Source organism: Zalophus californianus, chromosome 2 (genome assembly GCF_009762305.2).
Source record: "Zalophus californianus isolate mZalCal1 chromosome 2, mZalCal1.pri.v2, whole genome shotgun sequence".
Classification (NCBI taxonomy): Eukaryota; Metazoa; Chordata; class Mammalia; order Carnivora; family Otariidae; genus Zalophus; species Zalophus californianus.
The window spans coordinates 181,467,217-181,494,178 of NC_045596.1; the positions used below are offsets into that span (position 1 = coordinate 181,467,217).

The window sequence follows — 26,962 nt, forward strand, 5'->3', positions numbered from 1 at the left end:
ACCTTGAGCAAACTGTTCAGCCTCAGCTCTTACAAGGATTAACTGTGAAAATATACACATTTTTTTATGTATGGTTGCTATGGCTCACAAAACTTTATTAAAAATCCTGTAGCTCAACTCTAGAAACCTTATAATCAGTTTTTTCTGAGTAAACCTATAATCACTTTTTTTTTAAGATTTTATTTGAGAGAGAGAGAGAGCGGAAGGAGGAGCAGAGGGAGAGGGACAAGCCGACTCTGTACTGAGCACAGAGCCTGATGCAGGGCTCTATCCCAGGACCCTGAGATCATGACCTGAATCAAAGAATTCTAATTTTACCAAGAAGAGGTAACACTGACAGAAGTTCCCCTCCCACATAGCACAGAGTGAGCTTTCTCTGTCTTATAACAGGACTGTCCTCTCTTTTTCTGTTGAATCATTCCAAAATGTAACTCACCTAATATTATAGAGAGTGGTAAACATTTCTGTAAAGATAATACCTTTTTCATATTTCTGTATAAAATGCAAAAATCTGATATAAAGGTATTAGTACCACCAACTATTTTTAAAGATCTATACATTAATCAGGTTTTGTGGATAATTTAAAATCATGTCCAAATAGATTAAGTGAATAAAAGTCAATAACGCAAACATTCTCAAAATGTCAAGTAGTATGATAGCCAGTATCTTCTCCTCTAATCATTTCCCACAGTAATAAGAAAAGCAGTAACACCATGGAGAAATGATACAAGAAACATGAGCATTATGTTAGAGACTTTGATGGTCATGTCATTGTGTGACTATCATTTCCATCTTCTTACAAGCGAGAAAGTTTTGTGCTTCGAATGGTATGAGTTCATGGTTATACAGGAGAAAATAATTCATTTTATGGCTTACTTCCTATTAAAACAAGGGGAGAAGGAAAACAAAGAGTAACTTTGTAGTGGAGAAACGTGGCAAACACTCTCTTCGCCAGTTGGTCAAGCTCAACATCAACAGTCCTGAGTCATGTTGATAGGACATCCCCTTGATGTGATGTGATGAAAATGGCATTTCTGTGGTCTCCCAATAACCCAGAACTCCAGTTTTATCATGAGAAAGACACCAGATAAATTCTAATAATAGGCATCCTACAGAACTTCTGACCATTACTCCTCAAAATTGTCAAGTTCATCAAAAACAAGGGAAGTCTGAGAAATTATCACAGTTAAGAGGAACCTAAAGAGACACAACAACTAAATGTAATGTGACATCTGAAGTGGGATCCTGGAACAGAAAAACTAAAGAAGTCTGAGTAAACTATGAATGTTATTTAATAATAATGTACAAATATCAGTTCATTAATTGTAATAAATGTACCATACTACTGTAAATATGTTAATAATAGGAAAACCTGGATTTGGAATATAACAGAACCCCTGTATTAGTGTCTCAACTTTTCCATAAAACCAAAACTGCCCTAAAAGATGGAGATCATTATAAAAATTCCCCAAATTACTCCACTTGGAAAAAAAAGCAAGTGCGGACATAAAACCTACTCACGTATGTTCAATAAGACATTAGCTGTGAAAATATGACTCTTTTTCTTGCTCATTTGCAAAGAGAATATATTGATATTCTTTATCCATGCAGATTCTTTCTTCTTTATTCTAACAAACTAACACTGAAAATGTGCAATTATATTCAGAAAAGACAATTTGTCTAGATAAATCAAAAATCAGAATTATCGGAATTCTAGGCTTATAGGCTTGTGCCATTATTAATCTAGACTAGTCATTTCCTGCTATTACTTTATTTCTAATCATAGGTGGGCTCCTAAAAAAATTAGTCCTATTTCTATGCTTTATGCCATTTGAGCCTAACTCAACTTCCCTCTTAAGAGGTCGTCAAAAAAAGAAAGCAAGTCAAGCATAGGACACCTAAATTGGAATAGATAACTATTTCATTTAAGTAAAAGGACAATTGTTAAAATGAGAATACTTCACATCAGCAAAGATGGTACTGAAGCTTGGCCCGTTTCCCTTGGCTCTTCATCACCACCTTTTTTTTTTAAAAAGATTTTATTTATTTATTTGAGAGAGAGAGAGAATGAGAGATAGAAAGCACGAGAGGGAGGAGGGTCAGAGGGAGAAGCAGACTCCCTGCTGAGCAGGGAGCCCGATGTGGGACTCGATCCCGGGACTCCAGGATCATGACCTGAGCCGAAGGCAGTCGCCCAACCAACTGAGCCACCCAGGCGCCCCCACCACCTTTTTTTTTATGTAAAGGTTTTTGTTTTTTAAGATTTTATTTATTTGAGGTAGAGAGAGAATGTGTGCAAGCAGGGGGAGGGAGAGGGACAAGCAGACTCCGCACTGAGCATGAGCATGGTCCCAGGACCCTGAAATCATGACCTGAGCCAAAATCAAGCTCAACCGACTGAGTCACCCGGATGCCCCTTTAATGTAAAGTTTTTTGTGGAAATATAACAAACAAAATAAAATGCACAAATAATAAAGCTCATTGAGCTGACCTTGGTTTTTGTAAAGTGAATCCATTCATGAAATAAACACCTAGAAACAGCATTTCCATAACACCAAAAGCCCCAGCACCCCCTTCCAGATAGAAAGCCCCAGTGGCAAATACTACCTCAAGTTCTAAGAAAATCAATCAGTTTGGGCTATTTTTTTGAACTATGTACAAATGGTATATACCATTTGTATATACTTGGTATATATATTATCTCCTTCTGTTTATGAGTCCTTTTATCCAACATGTTTGTCAGCTTTGCCCATGTTATTGCATTTTTAATATTGTTGTTAAACTGCCTTCCATTGTATAAATATGTAACAATTTATTTATTCATTCTATGGGACGTGTTGATTGATTCCAGATTGGGACCGTTATAATTAACATTGCTATGAAGATGCTTATAAATGCCTATTACCCAGTTCTTGACTTTATTGTACTTTTATGACCTAGCATCTCCCGAAAAGAGGCCAACTAAGTATTTCCTGAGCTCAGAAAACCCATGTGTTTGATTTAATCATTTTAAAATTTCTGCAGAACTGCAATAATACCATTAAAAAAAAAAGAGCTAAGGCCACATTTTTCTTGGTCTATACAGTAGGTGATGAAACTTTTCCTCTAAATGTAGGCAAGCTAAGAATGATGATCATATTTAAGACAGTAGTAGATTAGACTTCAGGCAGCAGGGAGGGCTTGGCATTAGCTGATGCTATACAGACTAATTAATGCAACAAGTATTTAACATTAAAGTATAATATAAGAAAACAAAATGTCCTGACCAAAAATAAATTTCTGTTCTTTGACATTTTAGCAAACTACTGCCACAAAATATCCCTAAATCAATTACCAGACCCATTTCCCTGGTTACAAAGATAATTTTCAAGAGGAAAGTCAACATTTCCACATAATTCCAGGTACTATGAATAGTAGGTCTCAAGTGGGATGTGTATGCATGTGTTTGTTCAAATCCTCACAGCTGGAGCAGAACTTTGTGGAAGATGACATAATCCAGTTGGTCCAATGGCATAGGAAAATGTCCTTCTGAATCCCAAATTTGTCCAACATCCCAATTTGTCAGTGAAAATTTTCAGTGAACTTCACCATGTCAAGTTTGTTCTGTGAGAAAATGCTTGAATATGTATACTCATTTGCAGCATCTATTAATCATAGTAGTATTTTAACAGAATTTTAAGAGAAAGTTGAAATATAGATTTTTGAAATGGCCATTAAGTGACTTCAACTGCCAAAAAGATTCAGGAAGTTCTTAGAAAAGAAAAGGAAAAAGTCATTTTCGATAACTTTCTCTACTGTTGACCAAAGGAAACAAGAGTAATCAAGGTCCCAGCATCTGAGTTGTAGTAAAATTGATTACAAGTTCTCTTACCTGTATGTACACAGGGGTTAAAAATTGCTCTGAGCTCTCTTTTACAATAACATGTGGGGGTGGGGAGAGCCCTTTACTAGGAAGTAGAGAACTTAATTAATATGTCCTGAGAGTTGCAAAGTTTCTTGATCTCCATAGTAGGAACATCTCTGAGACACAGAAAACATTAGGCAAAATTTTGAATTCTCAACTCTTCAGCCTCTAGATTATCTAATAGGTGCCAGAGAGTAAAGGCACACCACCACTGAGAGAAGTCCAGATGAGATAGGTCAAAAACTCCTTTGCCCTTTGAGTGTACAATGAGAATAGACCAAGTTCTTGAGAGGATTGACAATTTTACCAAAGGGGAAAACTACTAACTGAAAATGAGTACCCAATAAATGTTAGTTATCATTTGTATGATTCCTGATCCTGTCTCTGCAGCTTTTAATATTCTAATAGTAATATCAGGCATACAAAGATAAACCAGTAACTGTTTCTCACTAGAGTTTCTCAGTTTCTCACTTCTTCTGTGCCCTACGGTTGGCCATGTTTGACTTCCAGAGTTGAAGGAGCCTTGCCCCAAAGGAGAGACAGCTCCAGCCTCGTTTTGCCATATCAGGGGCATGTAGGTCTGAAAGAAAGAAGTAATTCAGGGAGAAAGATGATACAGAAGGGGAGGTATCCCTAAAAAATATGGGGAACAAACATCAAAAATTCTCCCAGGATAATGGTCTCAATATATGTATTATGCATTATGATAAATATTTCTTACAGTTGTTCAAGGGAACCAAACCACCAAGAGCAGAGACAACAAATGGTACTATCATGAAGAGAGATTTGGGCGGTATGATCTCTTACAAAAACACAGTACCAGAGGCTGGGTATACATGTGCTACTAACAAAATGTTTTCTGTATTTTGAGGATAGAAGTACATTCTTAGAATGTGCAAGGCATAATATTGTCCTTTTCCCAGAATCTCTGTCAACCCTAAGTTACCCCAGCTGAGAAGGATCCAGATGTCAGTTGAACAAAGGGCTCACACTGCATATCCCACTCCCAATCACTGTTGTGAATGTGGTCAGTAATCTAGTGTCTGGTTTTCTTCCAAATATTTTTGGTTCCACAATTCCAATTCTTGGTGTTTCTAACATATTTTGACAGAAAAAATATTCAGTAACTATAAGCGCATAGAAAATAGTTGAATAACTCCAGGAAAAAAAAGTGGGTACAGTTAGTGTTGAATATAAACAACAAACAATATGTGAACATAAGCAAACCATTAGGGAAAAATCTTTGTTTTCTGTGATCTTTTCATTTTGATAAAATGGGCACAGAAAACATATGCTGCAATATGCAAAAGGTAATCCATCAAATGAAAGAGCTCCATATATCACCTGATGCCACAAGCCTTTGGAGAAGCGTGAAACAAAAGCACAAGTCCCTGAAAAGTTTAAAAATAGGGGCATTCTGAGTCTCTGCAAATCTGGGGAACTAAAAGTATCTAGAAAGACAAGGTATTACTTTTTACAGCTTACAACACTAAGGGATTTAGGAAACGAACATTTTATATGCTTCTTCTATAAGGTTGATTGACATAGGAAGTCAGGGTATTTTCTTTATAGCATTTTGTTTTTGTGGAACTATTGAAATTGCACATAGTTGAATGCCAGTGGGAGAATGGAAATTTCTGCCTTGCATGTGTGATAACAAGCATTGCAGATAAAAGGTCAGGGATCAATATTCTGATGAGTAGCCTACAAACCCAAGCTTTTAGAAATAATGGCATATGCCTTTCTTCTGCAAAGATAACAGTGTAGGAATGAGAAGGGGGTCCCAGCTGTGGAGTCTAGGGGCAGGGCAGATGAGCCTGAGCATTACACTTAAAAATCAGACCCTGTGACAAAGAGAAATTCTTTTCAGGGATCTAGTGGCCTGATTTGCATCCTACCAGAGACTCCAGACAACCAACCCACTGTTTTAATATACATTATTTGTCCCTTGGAGTGTATGAAATTTTACTAAGAAATCATGAAATCTCATCCCTCAAAAAGTGAACAATCCAAGGAAATAAAAAGAAACAAGCAGTTCTTGGGTCCCCACAACAACAACAACAAAAAGCTCAAAAAGAAAAATAAATTTGTTATGTCAAAAATTCACACACCAGAAAAAAAGTTATTTGTAGAAAGTGTAAATCTAATCTAAATTTACAAAAATTTTAAAATGCTAAGGACCTCTAATATTAAAATGTAGGTATTAAAAATGGTAGCTAGGGTACTTCTAGACTAACTGTGACATTGCCACTGGGATCTAATTACTGTTTTCCTCAAATCCTTATCGAAATGATCAGAGAAAAATAAAATCAAGAAGAAACTGCAGTAACACTGAACACAAAAGCAAGATGATATTCCCATGCCACAGCCTTTGAGAAAGTGTCACCTAAAGTCCAAAAGATCCAGTAAATTTTTTGAACACCTCAAATTTAAAGTATGAATGCTGGGAGCCCAGGATGAATATAGAATAGATAGAAAACATTTCACAAAACTTTCTGACAGCTACTGTACTCAGAGTCACGTCCAGCCACATGGAATAAAGAGAGGACCAAGGGTGGAATGTTGCCCAGACATATAGCCAGTAGGACAAGGAAGGAAGCAGACATTATTCCAGCCCCCAATGCACACATACCTAGAATGAAGTCTGAGTAAAGAATTAGATGTGGAAACACTGGCCCCTCCCAAAGAAGCATCACCAGATACAGAGAACTCCCTGCACTGAAATAAAGTCCATTTATTTAGAATGTCCTTATCCCGGTTGCTGGATCACAGAGTTGATAATGTCACCTCTCATCAATTCTTCTGCAAAACCCACCAGAATAGAATTCTAATAACATCCTTGTGGACAATGACAGGATGCAAATGAACTGCATCTGACTGTGATAAATATCGGGATGGATTGATATATTAATAAAATCCTGGATATATTAACATTGGGCCTGGATATTTATTGTGCAGAGTTAGAGAAGGAAAAGAATAGAGCCTGTTAGTGATATTTACTGAGAAAACAGAAGTAAAAGATGGCATATTATTAAGTTCTCAATAAAATTTTATGAAACATAAAGTATATAAAATAAGAGAAAAAAATAGATGATAAATGGGTAAGTAACATGGAGCTGAATAAGGCAAAGAAATAAAGTAAAAAAAAAATCACAAATGCCACAGATTAAAGCAGCATTCAGAATGTATTCAGAAATACATCAGAAGATGGGGCACCTGGGTGGCTCAGCCAGTTAAGCATCTGCCTTCAACTCAGGTCATGATCCCAGGGTCCTGGGATCGAGCCCCGTGTCGGGCTCCCTGCTCAGTGGAGAGTCTGCTTCTCCCTCTCCCTCTGCCTCTCCTCCCACTCATGCACACACACCATCTCTCTCAAATAAATAAAATCTTAAATTAAAAAAAAGAAATACATCAGAAGATTTAATCCAAGATAAAAATTAATCAATTTCCTAGAACTATATAATCAAGATATCAAATTAATCAATTTACCAGAACTATCAGAATCCACTGAAATAGGACAAAGATGAAAACTATAAGAGAAAATATGATAGATATACAGGACAAAATGGTTATTTGACATCACAGAGAGACTATATAAACTAGAAGAGAAGCCATAATCAAATATATAATACAAATATTTTTAAAAATGGTGATTGTAGGGCGCCTGGGTGGCTCAGATGGTTAAGCGTCTGCCTTCGGCTCAGGTCATGATCCCAGGGTCCTGGGATCAAGCCCTGCATCGAGCCCCATATCGAGCCCCGCATTGGGCTCCCTGCTTGGCAGGAAGCCTGCTTCTCCCTCACCTGCTCCCCCTGCTTGTGTTCTCTCTGTGTGTCTCTCTGTCAAATAAATAAAATCTTTAAAAATAAATAAATAAAAAATAAAACTACAGTGCACTGAAAAATAATGAAATAAAGTTGGAGACTTAAACTGGAGGTAATTTCCAATGATCATTTTTTTCTGGACTGACCCTTTTTAGAAAGTGTAGTAGTAACCACTGATGGGTGGTTGGCATCATCAGAATTTAAATGTAATAAATATTAATTCAAACAAGGCAAATTTCACAGCTACTGGTGAGTGGCAGCCTCCCAGAGACTGGGTGTACTCAACTAAAGCAATCAAGCAAATACAAGTTCTCACATAGAGACTTGTATGAAAATTCAGTGTTCCTTGCTAGGAGGAAAACCCACAAGGCCAGAGAACCTTACCTCCTACAACTAACTATTGTTCTTCAGAGCTTTTCAAGAGCCCATTGTCAGAGAAATTGAACTTGATCCTGCTTTTTATTTAGAGTAAGTTCTTAAACTGTCACTTCCAGGCACTCCAACCTCAGGCACATGATGAGCTGTTGCCTGACAGAGCTATAATCAGAGGTAAAGCAACTGGTGATAAAGATGGAGGTGCCATGAGTTTTTGTATAAATCAACACAGAAATTCTATCTCTATCCAGCTAACTCATTTATAACTTTATTGTCTTATAGGAAATACAACCTGTGTCAAAAGAAGGGCAAAGTCAGTATCTGCTGCTATAATTCCTATAATTTCTATTTTTTTTTTTTTTACCAATGCTTCAGCAAACTCTTTTGGTCCTGATATTTGTAAAAACCATTACTAATTCAAAGTACCTCACCTTAACCCTACCCTGAGTCCAAGGGTAGAATTCCATTGCGTTGGCAGTTATAAGTTCACGGCAGCTCCCTTCTCCAGAAATTGCTCTCAGCTGGTAGGACCCACCTTGCCCTCCCAACCTCTACCCCAACCGCAGCCCCCAGTCAATGACCAGATGAATCTGGGGTTCCAAAGGTCAACCACCTTACCTTTTGTGAAGTTAATACTCCAGACTTCCCCACTGCCCAAGCCCCCATACATATATCCAGCCTCCATGTATCAGACCAATGTCGGAGTTCATCTAACACCACATCCTTGTTGGATTCTTCTTTTTCCCTTCTTCCCCTTTCCTCGTTCCACTTTCTTCCTTAAAGATCTTTCCCTGAAGAGTATTTCCTCAGTAAATCACAGGCACCCAAATTCCTGTTTCAGGCTCCGCTTTCCTTTAAGAGACAGTATCAGTTCAACAAATGGATGCTGACTTCTCGGGCATACGTGACGATGCTTGCCTATTGAGACTCATGACCTTAAGATTTGGGATAATGTAATGACAAGATTCAACTCATATACTCGGACCTTATTTTTGTATCCAACAACTCTGAAATTAGTAGTGGAAAAAAACGAGATCCTCTCTAACCTTCAAATAACTCTATCGGGCCCAAAACCGAAATGCAGAAAGCCTTTCAATGCCCAAGTATTAGCTATAGTACCTTGCCCTTCCTCACCTTTCTGTGACTCCTAAATCATTGAACATACGTGGGAGAAGTTGTTTTGATTTGCTCTAATTCTTGCTAAAGAGAATTTTATTTTCCATTTCAATCACCGGGAAAAGAAATTTTTAGAGCACCTGCTCCGCACCAGGCCCTGGGGATAGAGCAATAAACACAACACACAAAATCCTTTTTTTCATGATCCTTACATTCTAATTCTGGCACACCAAAAAATGAGAAACAGAAAATAAATAAATTATACATTCTAGTAAAGGAGCAATTTCCAAAAATAACATACCCACCTTGGCCTCTAAACTTTAAGATAACATTTTAAACACTCCTCTCTCTGCATTGCATTTTAGGCCATGGAACTGGGTAGTCAATGAAATATTTTAATAAAATAGAGATTGACCAAAATGTAATTCCTCAATAGTGGTAGTGTGAATGAACTGTTCTTACAAAGTAGCTGCTAGGTTTACCCAATCATTGCACTGCCCAATCATTTGCATACTGATAGTGCTTTATAAACGTTGCAGCATCCAATAGGGCCTTTTTTCCACAGTGTACATTAAGATTGTTGCCTCTAGTTAGACCACCGGAGTAGTGGACACACTTAGTGGGTGGAGGGGAGGGGAGAATGATAGCCAAGTCAGATCAAGGAGTCACACACAGCTTTAGCTGCGGAAGAGATTTTGAACACCAACAGATGGTGAAATGCTCGAGGAAGGTATTCCCCCAGCATAGAAGATGCTAAATAAACGTCTGTGGAATGAAAGGATAAATACATAGACCCATAGAGTGAAAGCTAGCATTTTATGCTCCTTATTGCTCCCCATTGACTCTGAGGAAATACTTCATAAAATCTCAGACAATCATTTCTCTGGTGATAAAGAAAATTACTTCAGACCAGAAGGCATTTTAGAAATTACTTTGGGACTTTACCAAGCACATTTATGATTATTGAGTGATGTTTCAGATTAATAGGTCATGTTCAGCTGTACAAATAGTAGTGTGTGAAGTAGCTAAGGTCTAAAATGTAACAGCAAATGCCAAATATAAACATCTTCAGGGACATTTTAATAATAACATTCCGTTCCTCACATCTTCAATACATAGACAAAAAACATATTAGTTAGTCTATCTACTTTCCATTGCTGAACCCCAAATTGACTCTGAACAAGTGGTCCTATTGATTCTTTAGCTAGCTTCCTTTCTTATTTAAGGATCTCCTACAGTTTGTTTTTGAGCACTTTGCAAGAGAGTGCTCAAAGTCCCCTTCAGTCCGACTGGTTTTACTCCAACCGTTCATAGTTTGGAGAGATTCCAATTGCCTTTACATGAGCCAACATTTAGGTTACAAAAGTGTCTTCTTTCTTGCAATAGCTGTTTTGACTTTGCCTATTACCCATCCTATGAAAATGAAGTGAAATGCTTTACATATACATAGCACACTTATACTTAACAATTAGCATAATTATTTCAGCTGTAATTAAAATGTAAAATATATTCTCATCAAATATGCAGATTTCACAGAGTTGAGAAGCAGTGTAAAATAATAAAACTAAGCTCAAATATCACGGTGTGAAGTTGGATCTCAACCTCAAAAGATGAATTTAAAACCCTGTATTTACGTTTAAAAAAAGTAATTGCCTAAGTATAGAAGGGAAAGATGTGAATCGCAGCCAAAATTTACTTGAAAAAAAATAAATAAATAGGAGATTTACCTATCAGCTCAGTGGGATCAATATTGAGATGGGGCAGCTAAAGACAAAATGGGTCTTAGCTATGCTGACAGACATCACATGAAGCTACAGTTTTATTGTAATCCGGTGTTTCTCAACGTCTATTCAAGAATATTTCTCCTCTAAATACTACTTTTTTTTTTAATCACCCACAATGTCTTACAGTCTTAATGCTTGATCACTGAACTATGTACTGGAACAATCGGAGCTAGTTAGGAGTGAGATGAAGTGCTCCGCTGAGGCGCTCCAGAGAGAACAAGTAGAAAATGTGAACTCAATGAGGTGAAAAGGAAGACCTTAACAAAAGGTAAAAAAACGCTGTTCAAATACTGATGAAATGTTCTCCCTTTTCCAGGTGTATGTCACATGGTAGCAATCGAAGGACACTATCAAGTCAATGAACTAATGCGTTATCCATAATTCACAAATAATTAAATAGATATTTGCATTTCTCTTCTCTCTCGCTGCCTAGATTAGATTTATCACTGCAAGTACAGTTGACCCTTAAACAATGCAGGGATTGAGGCAGTGGTCCCCTAGGCACTGGAAAAATCTGCCTATTCCTTTGACTCCCCCAAAACTCAACTATTAATTGCCTACGGTTGACTGGAACCCTTCCTGATAGCAGCCAATTAACATGTATTTGGGGTCATAGGATTTATATACTGGATTCTTCCAGTGAAATAAGCTATGGAAAAGAAACTGTTAAGAAAATCATAGGGAAGAGAAAATACATTTACAGTACCGTACTGTATTTATATTTTTAAAAATCTACATGTAAAGGAATCCATGCAGTTCAAACCCGTGTTGTTCAAGGGTCAACTGTAACAACAAATCATTACTGTTTGCTTAACTGCCCTTGATACATGAACTAAGCAGTAGCATACAAGAAGAGCCTAATGGCATATTTCCACATTATGTCATGATGCTTAGTAAAATGGTATCTAATTCATGATTTCTTTTCACAAAGTTTGACTTTTATTATGTACATCAGTGAATGTGCTATTAAGGACATTTTTTAAAACTCCATATAATACTTTCTCCATTTCAAGAGCCGTATGCCACTGCCCCCCAAAAATGGTTCTGCTGGCCTCTGAAGAATTTATCAGGTATATTCGGTATTTGGTGTGTATTTGAGAGCTAAGAGAGAAAACACACTATTTCTACATTTTAGCTGCTTGTGTACTGATTTGAAATACTATTATTATTATTACTCAAATGTGTATTTGCTATAATTATATGACTCCACCAATAACTACCCAACAACTAAAAAATTAATCCTTAGTTTTCTGTGATCACCTATTTAGCGTTTTATGTTTTCCCTAAATGCAATAAACCACACAACACGGAAATAATTAAACATAATGCCCTTCCTTATATTCCTGCCACTTCTCCAAGTCATCTCTGCTCAAGCCCCTCTCTAATTAAGATGTGAAAAAAACAGGCATTTTGGCAAGCTGTTTTCTGACAATAACATTGTTTCCCTTTAAAAAGCAAGCTACAGAAAATTCCTTCCTGGATTCCTACCGTCTCTAGTAGCAGGACTGATTCAGAGACGTGGTACAACATCAAATTTGAATGCATTAATATTAAAATAGTAAGGCTCACCTTTAAAAACACCACTGAACATTAGAACATAATTTAATGGCTGAATGCCTGGAAGAATTTAATCTCCCTCCCTCAACGTGGCACAATAATTGCTGCGATTCTCAGCATAAAAGTCCAGTACTGATGGTGAGAAAGTCTAGCTTGAGGCATATAACAAGTGTCATCAAGTCTGGAAGGAAGCATGTGACTTAAATGTATGACCTGTACATGAAGCCGCCATTTTCCTTCCTAGAAATGTCTTGTCTTAACATTGCCATCTTTCCTTTTCCCCCAGAGGAAAGATAAACAAAAGGCCAAAGAGCTGTCTTTATTAAACATTCACATCATCCCCATTACCATAAACACAGAGATAGACATATATAATTTTTATACACATATATAAATTGAATCAAAAGGGAATAGATAAGAGAGACGGGAACTGTAATTTAGACATTTAATGTGATGTTTGGTTCAATCCAGACAATAATAAAGCTGATTTAGTTCCTCACAGAATGATTTGAAGAAATTTCTCTATGATATAATTGGTCTCAAAAGAACAGGAATAATGAAAAAAGGCAATGAATATGATATGCTGGATATCATAAGGGTGTTATTGATTGCACCATCCATTCAAACATACAGAACGCTTTATGTGTACCCATGAGAAAAATTTCTCTATGATTTCAGTACCAGAACTAATTCTTATTCTTATTTTACAGACACAATCATTCTTTCAACTGCTTATGTTTCTCTGTATGTTCTAGCTACTGGAAGGTCCAAAGCTGATCCCCTCTTACAAATCAAAGTGACTCTTAAGGTTTTGTCCCATGGTTGTTTATTTGGCTTCGCATTATCACCTTATTTCTCCTTCCTGCCTACCTCATGTACATCTGAAAGTCGACTCCAATTTTCTCCTTTTAAAAAAATTTCTAGGGGCGCCCGGGTGGCTCAGTCAGTTAAGCATCTGCTTTCGGCTCAAGTCATGATCCCAGGGTCCTGGGATCGAGCCCCGCATCGGGCTCCCTGCTCGGCGGGGAGCCTGCTTCTCCCTCTCCTTCTGCCTTCCACTCTTACTGCTTGTGCTCTCTCCCTCTCTCTGTCAAATAAATAAATAATAAAATTTTTAATTAATTAGTTTCTGGAACAAAGTACAATGTAAATACACACTATAAAGGGAGTCTTGTCATTTTTTTTTGTTAAAGAGAACCATATTAATCCTTTAAAAGAGACAAGCTTTTCCCTGGTCCTACTCTCAATGGAATGTCTTGTGGTTTTATATGCAAAGGTCATTAAGCAATACAGAAGACACTCTCTACCAAGACAATTTTATAGACCGTAGTGAGCTAGTTCTGTATAACAAGTTCTTGTTTCAATCTCTGATAAACTGTTGAATGCATCCTTGCCTTCAGGATACCACACTTGCTTGAATTTCCTTCTACCATACGAATTATGCATGTCTAGTCCCCCTGTTGTTCCTGAGCACAGAATTTTGGAGTGCTTAGCCTTTGGTCTCTTCTCTATCCACACTCACTTCCTTAGACTCCCATCCAGTCTTGTGGCACTAAGCACAATTGTTATCTTAGCAGGTTCCAAATTTGTATTTCCAGCCTAGACTATAATTCTAAATTCAAGACTCATATATCCGACTGACTGCTCAAAATCTGCACTTAGATATTTGACAAGCATTGCAAACTCAGCATCTCTAAAACCAAACTCATGATCTTCCTCCTTCAGCATGCCTCACCTGTAGCCTGACCTATCTCAGTTGTTGGTGACTTGATCCTTCCAGTTGTTCACATCAAAGCTCTGGTCTTTGCTTCCTCTCTTTCTCTCCCACTCTACATCTAATCCATCCAGATATTCTATTGGTTCTCCTTTTAAAATATTTCCAAAATCCACTCAAGTGTTACCACTTCTCATTGCTACTCAATCCACCAACCTCTCTCACCTAAGGTTTACAGGACCATCTCTCTACAGTCTATTCTTTACATGGAAGTCAGAATGATGAGCCTTTTAAAACATAAGTTAAATCATGTCATTTCTCAACTTCAAACCAAACAGTGATTCTCTGCTTCACTTAAAATAAATCTAAAGTTCTTTCAAGGCCCCACAGGACTCTACAAGTTCTTACCCCTCCCTTACTTCTCTGACTTCATTTCTATATCCCCCTCCTCAACTTGGCTCAACCAGACTGGCTTCCTTGCTGTGGGAACACACCAGTCACCCTCATTGCTCTAGGGCCTGTGTTCTAAGCTCTTCTCTCTGCCTGGAAAGCTCCTTCTCCAAAAATTCCTTGGCAACCTCCTCACTCTCTTCCAGTTTTGTCATGTATTCTACCTGCTCAATAACAACCAATGTTAATACTCCCAATCTCCTCCCCCACACATTCCAGCTCTCCTAATTTCCATTGGTTTGCTGTCATCTGTTTCTTCATAGCACTTATCACATTCCAGCATACAATATTGTCCACTCAATTATTATGTTCGTTATTTCTCTCTTTCTTCCCTCACTAGAATAAAACATCCAGAAGGACAAAAATCTGTTTGGGGCTCTGATGAGCTCCAAGCATCTAGAACAGAACTGGGAACATAGTAGGTGCTCATTAAATATTTCTTGAATGAATGAATGAATGATGACAGGCTCATACTGCAATTAAAAGAATACATTTCTGTGGGAATTTAACAAAAACATACTTGTGATACTGGAAAATCCTGCTTCTTGTTGTTTATCAAGTGTGTTACCTTTATATCACTAACAAAAATAAGAAACCTTAGTTCTATAGAACTTGTTTAAGGAAAATACATTAAGCAAAAGTTTTCTGAGTTTACTTCTAAATCTCTGAGGCCACACAATTCAAAATAGAAACATTGACTGTTTTTCAATGATCTACTTGACATTTAAGTATAATTCCCAATTTATTCTATTATCTTCTAACGTTTTGATATATACCTCCCTTGTTAGCGTGATTAATAGTGCAGTTCTGATCAGAGTAACCTAATTGCTGTTGATGACTACCTTTTAAAACTGGCAAAAACCATGGGATAAATTCAATATCTTAATACATCTCTCTCTTTACCTGTCAACATAAATCTACAGCTGACTATTAAAAATGTCTTGCCTCACTACATTCTCTCCAAGTTAGTTCTGAGTCTTTATATCTGAATATAGGTATCTGCACTATACAAAATAGGCAACATGATGTTCAAAATTACATTATTGATGGCTAAGAATTGATATGAAAATTACAACCTGTAAGTTAAACAAAGCACCTTCTATTGCCAGAGATGTTCTGAAGAAGTACATAATGAGCCAAATTTTACCTAAATGGGATCTGTTATTGAATTCTGAGACAGTCAAAAGAGAACATCAAGCAGTTTAAACAGAATCATTTTTGATTCGGTTGTTTAAATCTGCATTATTTTCTATTTAGGGACTAATAAAAGGAATCCATTTTTTGCTCCATGAAATTCAAGTAAATGTTACACATGAGGCTAGTAAATACCAAAAGTAAAAGTTTTTCTTATTACACGAGGGCAGTAAGATATATTTTAACTAGGAGCAGAGCTGGTGAGAACATGAGATAGTTATGCTAAAATGGATAGTAGAAATTTTCAAATCTATGAATAAATCAGAAGCTTAACACTAAAATAATTTTGAAGACATCTGTTAACTTAGTGATAAACATAGGTTGATTATAAAAAGGGAGTATGAACCCTTCAGTTTCTGACTGGCAAAAGTCCTTTGCCTTTTTCAGTTTGAAGTGACTGAAATCACTAAAGCAGATCAACATCACAATGGACATTATTTTCCCAGAGATGGAGAACATCCAGATGAGAGTCTTGTTACACGGGAATATTCTGAGAGCCTTGAGCAAGGTTCCAAGGGAGGAAAACAGCCTCAGCAAAAGAACACAGGGAAGGTGTTTCTTGTCCCCAGACTTTTTGCTTCTGGACAATGGATGCTTCAGAGCAGTATTTTTAAAATGTTTAAAGTTTAGGAAGAGGTGAACTCTGTTACTTAAGAAATATTAACGCAAAGGTTTACATAAAAATAAGCATGTTCAAACTAGCTATGAACAGACCAAAATCAGTGCAGAGCAAATTTTAAAACAAAGAACACTCTATGCGCTAAAGCTTGGTTTTTTGGTGTATTTCATCTATTTCTGTGTATTTGGCAGAGCTGGGGGCAGGAGTGGGGGTGGAGAGAGAGAGTTCAGGAAAGCAGACTCCAGTTCACACAAAATACTGTCACCTTTGGTCTCATGTCTTGCTCAATTCACCCCTTCCTCCATTCCTACTTTTACCCCATCCCCACAGGCAACCATTATCAAATATTTTAATTTGTTGTCGTGCTCTTGTAAAATGGATGTCCTTGGTTAGTTTGCATGTTTCGTTTTTCATAAACAGTGTTGCGTTATATACTTCAAGCTAATTCCTTTTTCACTTAGCATTTTAGCGTCAAATATTCACCCGTATTTCCACGTGTGTAGCTAATCCACTCCCTGCTTGCTAATTGCTGCATAATATTGCAAGCCAGACACACATTTTCTTACCCATTCCTCCTATAATGGACACCTGGTGTTCCTCCAACACTCTGGAGCCAAACAACACGGCCATGCACATCCTTACTGTCCTCTTGTGGAGCTACTTGAGCATTTCTTGGGCGTATATATCTGTTTTAAAATGTTTATTATTTATAAGTTGGATTTATCTGCTTCCACTTTTGTTAGGATTATTTCCCTTTCCTTGATAGAAATAAAAATTTTACAGCATTTTCCTGAGGTTTCTTACTATGTACCTTTAAGACTCAAGTTTGTTTTTGTTTTTAAAGATTTTATTTATTTGTCAGAGAGAGAGAACACAAGCAGGGGAGTGGCAGGCAGAAGGAGAAGCAGGCTCCCCACTGAACAAGGAGCCTGATGTGGGACTCGATCCTAGGACTGCAGGGTCATGACCTGAGCCAAAGGCCGATGGCTAACTGAGCCACCCAGGCATCCCTAGACCCAAGTTCTTAACATTATAACTTATCACAGCATACTAGCTGAACCATCTACATCACCTCACTGTGAACAGCAGCAAAGACAGGGGATCTAGCTTCAAGTGGACTTTATTTGATGCTTTAGGCCAAACTGCAATCCCCAACTTTGAGGAGAACTTTGTGGCTACCCAAATCCAAGGAAATTTCCTTCTACTTTATAGTTTTTTTCCAATTTACTCCTCTAAGGAACAAGAACAAAAATCACATAGGTCAGTTTATGGGACTTTCTGAATACTCTTCTCAGAGTGTGATTATGTATAATGAAAGGGAAAAAAAAAAAACACAGACATATATGCTCAGTCTCTAAAATCAGAGGGGGGACAATGTCTTATGTTCTCACTTGAATCCATAGGTAATTCACTTTCTGCATGAAATAAAAGACATAATTTTATTTTTGAGTTGCTACCTGTTTTAAACCCATGAATAAATATGATTAAAGGAGTCAGACATCCCCAGATTGAAATATGAATCATGGACCAAAATGAAGAGGCTTTCATTTTCTGTGTTAATCAAGGGGAACAGTAGCGTGTAAAACAGTGAATAATACATGCACATAAATCCATTCAGATGCATACTGATCAGTATTAACACATTCTTTTCAGTATCTTCACATCTATTGCTTCCTTTCTATTTTACCACCACTACTCCTTGCCATTCAGGTTCCCATCACTTTATCCCAGTCTTGCTACCAAGCCTTTTTTCTCTCCTTGCAGACTTCAGGGTTTCCTCCCCTTTCATTTATTTTTCAGACCATCTCCTTGAGCATCATTTTTACCTGTAAACACCTGTGATTAATGACGTTCCTCCTGGCTTTCCAAGCCTGCTAGGATCTGGTCCCCACACACATATTCAAACTTCCCATTAGCCCATCAGCATCAACAGGAAAATTCAATTTCATTAAAGTTCAACTTCAGTAATGACAGTTCCTCTAATAACGAAGTCCATGCCAATAACAACAAGGATGATGACAAGTCCCATATGGTCCCTTGGCTAGAGTCCCCTCCCTCCCCTGCAGTGTCCTCCTCACCCTACCCCCACTGCATTCCCCTTATTTAAATCTGAACCTTGGGACCAGCTCATCTCCATGGAAATTCACTCACTCTCCAAAACGCAATCCTTCACCCACTCACATTGGCCCTACTAGTGGTTTGCAGTTTTATTTCCTTTGGTTTTATTTAGTTTATGATAATTTTCATTGTTTAGTTTTGCTATAAGACACGTGATCCTGAAATCCAAAGCCTACCACCTTTGATCCTTAAAAGTTTGTCTATCGTAGCAATGTGTTCACGGGCAGTTAGTGAAAGTTATTGAAAGTCTTGGGGTATGTATTGCAAACTTTCAAAACTTCCTCATTTCCTGATGCCTCAGCATCCCCATAAACAGGCTGTGAGTACCGTCCCAGGCACTAGGGGTCCCAGTGTGATAAGGCTGGCCTCTGGTACAAGCCCCACTCCTTCCTTCCTCTGACTATAACCCAGTGACATTCAAACGTACCAATAACATCCTACCCCTCCACCTAGTAAACGCTTCTTCTCACAGGTCCCCAATCTCCTTGGTTGAGCCCACTCTCATGGTGCTCCTCCCATATGGCCCTTTGTGTGGTGTGTGTGCCTCCCTCTTCTAGGACCTGTGAGTATATCTCTTTCACTTTCATATACCTGTCCACCTCTCCATGGTTATCCCATGTCCACACTTAACTGATCATTTAAACACTTCATTTTTAAGTAACATAATTATTCCTCACAACATAGGGGGAGGTATATTATACATTTCATTTGTCTACACATGTGGATGTTGACAATGGACTTGCCAATTGGGACTTCTGCATGCACATTATAGAATATGATCCTCCTGTCATCAGCATCATTGAGTGGTATATAATGGGTTATATGCTTGACTGTTAAGTTATTGTTACCCTCAATAAACTTACATTTAGAAAAAATATGCTCATTAAAATTGCATTGAATAATTGTTTCCATATAGGCATGTGAGTGAAAAAAATGTTGCATGCCACAAGAATGCTATATGTAGAGAATGACATTTTCCTAATATTTTTTTATTCTTCTAATGTATTTTTTTTAGAGAGAGAGTGTAGGGGGAGGGGCAGAGGAAGAGGAGAGAGAGAGAGAGAGTATCTTAGGCATGCTCCATGCCCAGTGTGGAGCCTGAAGAAGGGCTCAATCTTATGACCCCGAGGTTATGACCTGAGCCAAAATCGAACTGAGCCACCCAGATGCCCCTCTTCCAATACATGTATTAAGGAAAGTATACACCTATAGTACAAGGCATATCTGCACTATTTAAAAAAATTAATTTATGTATTTGTTAGAGAGTGAGAAAGAGGGAGAGAGAGAGAGGCAGGCTCCCCACTGAGCAAGGAGCCTGATGTGAGACTCGATCCCAGGATCCTATGATCATGACCTGAGCCAAAGGCAGACGCTTAACCAACTGAACCACCATGGCATTCCATATCTGTACTTTTTGACACTTAAATGTTATGTACTGTGTACCAGACGCTATTTGAAGAACACTAAAATAATAACTTAATCCTCATAATAACCCAGAGGGGCAGGTAATGTCCCCATTTTATGGCTAAGAAAGCTAAGGCACAACCTCCTCAAAATCTCATAACTGAGTTAGAATTCAGAGCCAAATAGCCTGGCTTCGAAGCCTGTGCTCTTGGTGGTTATATAATATCACCACTCTGTATGAGATTTTATTTTTAAAATGAAATATGCCACACCCACAATGTTTAACACAGCCTCTTCAAAAAATGTAAGAAATGCATGTTTCTGACTATCTGTGTCATGGGCTTTTAAAAGTTTTAGGACTCAGACGGAACATTTTACTGGATTTTCTGCAAATGAAAAGTGTTTTGAGGGCTTATTTGGCAGCATGGCCCTTTTTAAAGAGTTGAAGAATTCTCTTAATTTCCCTCAACATGAGATAATGAATGCAACAAAGATAAACCAATCTCAGGCTGCATGATTAAGGAAACTCTACCAAAAAATTCTGAGCCTTGTTTGCATTTATACCACACCATTGGTGTATTTACTGAGCATGTGACATAATTTACCCGAGAAGACAGATTTTACCTGATGGTACCAAGTAGAGATATCCTAAGAGATGTAAGCATTAAAACCAGGGGAAGCTCAACATTTTTATCACAAACATAGCAGAAAATACTTATTTAAAGCCACTTCCATCCAAGTGACAAACACGATGTTTGTTAACTAAACATGTCTTTGGATTTGAACAGAATGTGTAAAAGAGCCAGAGATGGCCATCTGTCATTTCCCTCCATGCTCTTGATTGGTTTGCGTAGCAATCGCTAATTTTTGTCCACAGCAGCCAGCTCCACCCCATCCCAATCTTCCCCGTTAACAGAATTCCAGTTTTGTTGAGGCGGCAACATGCTCAGGGGTTGGGTGCAGCTCCAGGGAATGAGTCGTGATCGGACCCAGCTTATCACACAGATCTCTTCACCCCTCCCCAGATCCCTGTCAGAGAATGGTTTGGCTGTACCTAGTTTTCAGCAGTGAGGTATAAAAGGAAATCTGCCAGTCCCATCTGGGACAGAATTTCTTCCCTGGGTAAAAAGGAATATGCAGAGAGCCCTAATCCCACTGAGCATTATATCAACCCTTGAATGGTCGGTCTCTGCACTTCTTTTCATGTGAAATTCTAAGTCTCTATTACCAACACTGCATTTTGTATGTTAGCACTCACAGCCAAAAGTACCCTAATTTGTATACCTTAGTTGACTTGCCTACAATTATCAAGGCCATTGTCATAAGTATGCGCATGCTACAGTATCCTAACATTTACATTGGCACAATTTCTCCTGATAGGTACCTGAGTCCTCTCTTTCTTTTATATGTAAATGACATTGATTTAAATGAAAATATAATAATTATGACATAAAATATGTCAGAAAATTTTTGATGTATAAATTGTAATGATAAACACCATCACTAATTAGGATGGATTACATTGTCCCTGATAGCAAGAGATCTAGCCGACATCCTGATTATGCATGTTTGGGTTGCACAAGTATTCAGAAATAAGGTTATATTTTTTGTCAAGCACTTCCACAAATCCCTCTGAGCACATAGTGTTCCTTCTCTGAATTCTGAAGCACACTTACCACCTACAGATACTGAGGAAACTGACAAATAGCTTCTGACAAATAGGAAACTATTCTATAGCAACATGACACTGGGAAACATATACTGTGCCAAATGGCATTTTATATGGAAGAAAATATACTAAATTTTCACATCGCAGGTCAAGTTTATATATTTCATGATATCACCTTTGGGGAAAAGCTTTCCTCTTTTTCCTTTATAATACCCTTGTAACAACTTCAATCACCAATCCAAGGGGAAACTAAACAATATGCAGTGACAGTCTTAAATTAGAAAATTGTTCCCTGGCTGGACCTCTTACTGAGTTTGCTAGGACTGTATACTTCAATTTGAAGAGACACCAATGATCAGAGAAGACATGCAGGATACTATAATGGGTCCATGTTTCAGAAACAAAAAGGAGAAGGAGAAGCAAGGTCATTCCAACATGAAAGAATACTGTTAGAATATATATCAGAAAAAAAACTACTGTATATTAGAGTAGTAAGATCTAAACACAGTTTAGATTCCAAGCAGATTAAAGTATTTCCTGAAATCCATAAAGTGTAAAGAAAGACTGGTTCTTGAAGGAGAAAACCACCTTGGAATGAACAGACTCATTCTATTGGAAGGCAGTGACCAGGCAGGAACTAGCAGAGATTCTAAACAGAACTTGACTAGAGCAAACATTTTACTGCACTAAATCTACCCTGTATCACTTCAGTATACAACTTCAGAGATTCAAAATACAGTTCTCCAACGGAGACTTAATAGAAGCTGAAACACTAAGATTGAGCCCTTAGGCTTATACATTTATGTTACTGTCACGATAAGCCCCTCACATAGATACAATAACATTAAACATTCATTAAAATCTTTCTATCAACTGCCCACTTCTTCAAAGGGGATTTCATTTTTATATTGAACAGATGGCAAGCCTATCACAGAGTATTCTTTATGACCACAGCATAAACACTGATTAAATCATTCTGAAACCAATTAAAAACCCAACATTTACTTTAGTAAAACATATCTACAGTAAGAGTGAACATGAGCAAATATAGTCAATGTATTGCCTCGAGCCCCATCTCCTCAGAAAAATTTGACTGAAGACAATGGGTTATAGAGAAATAATCTACCCTCGGGTGAGGTATTCCATTTCTACCTGGGTTCTCAATTAAAAGGGCACTTGGGGGCACCTGGGTGGCTCAGTCAGTTAAGCCTCTGACTCTTGGTTTCGGCTCAGGTCATGATCTCAGGGTCCTGAGTTCAAGCCCCAGGTGAGGCTCTGCTCAGCAGGGAGTCTGCTTGAGATTCTCTCCCTCCGCCCTTCCCCCTCCCCCGGCACACATGTGCTCTCTCAAATATTTTTTTTTTAAAAAAGGTCACTTGGCCAGAGATATTAGAATTCCTTTATCATATGTTTTAGCGTCCCCCAATGATGTGGCCATCAAATACACACACACACAGACACATACACCAAAAATTAAAATCTTTAATTTTAATTTTGAAATCTTTTTTAAAATCTTGATTCCCATTACAGAAAAAAAATAATAAATTGAGCAGATCTTGCTGTAGCACAAATCTGGGCTCAACTTACCTTATAGCTACTTACAGCCAAAATATTGACAACCTCAAAGTATCAGGCACTATCATGACCACCTTACATTATTTCATTTAGTCTTTATAACAAACTTTAAATGGTACTAATTATTTCTTATAAAAAACTTTTTAAAAATCTAATAATCATTGCCATTCTTGTGATTTTTACAATGAGAACACAGACTTTTAAAAATACAGCATGTTTAGATTACAAAGGAATAACAAAATCCTGTATTTTGTTACTGCATAGCTATAAATAGGCCAGTGGTCAATAGGAAGGTATATTCAAATCAAAGGCAGTTTTCATTTTAAAGGCAAAAATCTTCAGAGGAATCTGTGTGTAATATTTTGAAATTGCTGCTATAAAAGTCTCCAGTCTGTGAATAAATCAATCTCCTTTCATGACTGATAGTGGTCAATATGAAATGCTGGGACATATACCCTACAATTTAGGAAATGGTGTGGCCACCATTGTTACGCTTTCAACTGCACACTCATCAGTTCTTCTGTGGATCTGGAAGTAACCATCTTTACCCCAGCTAGTGCCCCAGCTGATTCTAACAATCCAGTAATCCATCCCAGAGCCTGAGTCACCAACCAGAGTCCACCAACCAAACAGCATGATCAATCAACTCAAAGGCGTTGAAGGGGTCTCTCAAACCAGTGTGGTAGTAGATCACCTTGTGGTAGTGGAGGAAGTCATTATAGACTTCAAAAGCAACTGCCAGGGGCCCATAATGGACCAGCTTAAGCTTCCTCGGGGCTTCATCGCAGCCCCCAGAGAAGCCTCCCACATAGTGCTACTCAGAGGTGTAGTAACGGAAGCAGTCTTCCTTTGGTTTGTGTGGGGAATCGGTGCCTATGTAGGGAAAGCACACCTCTTCCACCAGTCCAAAATCTTGGGCATATTTTCTTGCAGTGAGGTATGGGAAGTCACCTTCACAGCCTTGAGCACACTGGCTGCAAGAGACAACCTCCTGAAGAGTCACGATTGGGGTCTGAGTATTGTTGGTTATTATACGGTTTCTTGCTTCCAGCATATCCCTAGAAGCAAATGTGTAGCAGCTTCCACAAAATGTTTGGTTTTGAACAGAAGTAACAAAATTGGTACCACAATCATTTCTCTGGTCCCCAGATGCTGGCAAATGTAAAATCATTTCATGTATGTCAGCAGTAAGCGCTACAGGTTTGGGCCTTAGGATTCTCTGGCTGTGGCAACACCTCTCCTAATCATCTCTGTCGGGTTAAGAGTCTCATATTCCATGTATGTGGTTGCAGTCCAAGACTTTTGAATGGCATTGATTGCTTTCACAAAGTCATGGCTGTATTTGTAGAGCCCATTAGAAGAGTTTTCCTGAAGACTCTCAAGGTGTGCTGTGCTCACGCTCACATTCTGAGAGGTCGTCCCACCTTAGTTCCAGTGAAACCTAAGTTCCTGCCTAGCACATCAGGCACCCATCCAGCCATGGTTTCATGGCAGTAACCGGTTACCTTGCCGTCTGTCCTCTTCTTTACAATTAAAAAAGGCAAACCACTTGTAGTCATTCACACAATCTCAAAGCCTTGACTGTAAATGATGGTGAAATGGTCAGTATTGACAAAATTATCACATGCTTGTATCCAGCTTCTCAAGGTGCACCGCTACATTTTTTTCTGGTGGTCGTCAGTTGATGCCATGTTGGGAACCAAGGTGGCCCACCTGGAAGACCCAGATACCCAGCACCTCAGGTTAGGTGCATTTGGCAGGTGTGGCAGTGTGTAGTGCCAACAAAGGAGAGAAGCAGAAGGAGGGCAGGAGCAACCGGCAGGGCCAGGGACCCATGCTGGTGCCGCCCCCTAGGGGAGGAAAAGGAGAGAGCAGTTGCCAAAGAGCAGAGGGGAGAGAGCCTGAATGGTACTAATTATCATACCATGCTAACATCAAGAAATTATGTTTTTTTTTTAAGATTTTATTTATTTATTTATTTGAGAGAGCGAGAATGAGAGAGAGAGAGAGAGCACATGAGAGGGGGGAGGGTCAGAGGGAGACGCAGACTCCCCGCTGAGCGGGGAGCCCGATGCGGGACTCGCTCCCACGACTCCAGGATCATGACCTGAGCCGCAGGCAGTCGCTTAACCAACTGAGCCACCCAGGCGCCCAAGAAATTATGTTTTCATAAACTTAAGCAACTTGGCCAAGATCACAGAGTTAGTATGTGGAAGAGCCAGGCTTTGTACTCACTACATCAAGAACTAATGATGTAATGTATGGTGATTAACGTAACAATAAAAAATTTAAAAAAAACTTTTTATTTCAGTACTTGAAAGTACTACACTCTATTTCCTCTCAAAGAGAGTAAGTTTTTCTAAGCCCTTTTAGAGAAAGAAAAATAAAACAGGAAGCTCTTTCAATCTCAGTAATGCAAAAACAAATTATTCTCATGCAATGCATACAAACAACGGAAATGCTAGCCACAAATCATTCTCATTTCTTCATTAAAGCCTAACGAGAAAGTCTTTCTAGTTCAGATTACTATATACACTTAAATAAAATGACTTTATAAATATTCTATAATGTAATTAGTTTTAAAAGATGGGCTTTAAATATTTATATTTTAGGGGTTTTGTTACATACTACAAAATACAAATTTGAAAGAGTACAAATGTTATATTAAAATGTAAATGAGAATCTAATATTTCTGAAATTCATCACTAGAAGAGAGTGTATTACTGATCATGACATGGCCTAACTATCCAAGATTCTAGGTGCCTGACAAAGCATTTACAGGCTTGGCCCGTACTGGGATGCAAGACTTTCGGTGTTAAAACTGGAAAGCCAGGCAAACTGGCATAAGCCAGTCCCTCTAATCCTGGAAGGCTGTCAAGCAGCAAGGAAAGCCACGACCCAGGAAAGATACAAATATCTGGAAAAATATCCTCATGATGTGATTTAATGCTGGAAAGATGCATGTCAGATTGTATACTTCTTGTGAAATTAGACAATTGCATTTTTTTCTGATTAATCAGGTCCGAAATTTTTCCTAGAGATGGAGAACAACTAAACAATATCCATCTAGTTCAGGACCTTTCTCCTAGAGTGTTATAAAAAAAGGGGGGGGGGCGCCTGGGTGGCTCAGATAGTTAAGCGTCTGCCTTCGGCTCAGGTCATGATCCCAGGGTCCTGGGATCGAGTCCCGCATCGGGCTCCCTGCTCAGCAGGGAGTCTGCTTCTCCCTCTCCCTCTGCCTCTCCCCCTGCTTGTTCTCTCTCTGTCTCTCTCACAAATGAATAAATAAAATCTTTAAAAAAAGTATGAATAGTCAAATATGACAAAATTCCTATACTCAGCTTTGCTTGATCTAAGAGATTAAGCATCACCCAGAGTTAACATTTTTATATGCATCTGTAACTGGCACATCCAATATTTACTACTTTAGCACATATTTAATGAATATTCTGATTAGGGGGTTGATAACTACAAATTCATGAAATTTATGATATTTTGCTGAAATTATCTATGGTGCATCTGAGGAAATGTCCTACCGTGCATAGCCAAAAAAGCTACGTTCATATTTTATAACCGATGTTTACTGGGTGGTAGCAAAGACATTTCAATTAGGTTAAGATTGAATTTAACAGATTTAACTATTTCATGGCTATGGCAAG

General features: G+C 38.2%; 1 pseudogene; it reads right to left on the reverse strand.

The window, feature by feature from the left end:
• Positions 1-23,759: 23,759 nt before the first annotated feature.
• Positions 23,760-25,139, reverse strand: LOC113925367 (annotated as a pseudogene).
• Positions 25,140-26,962: the final 1,823 nt, after the last annotated feature.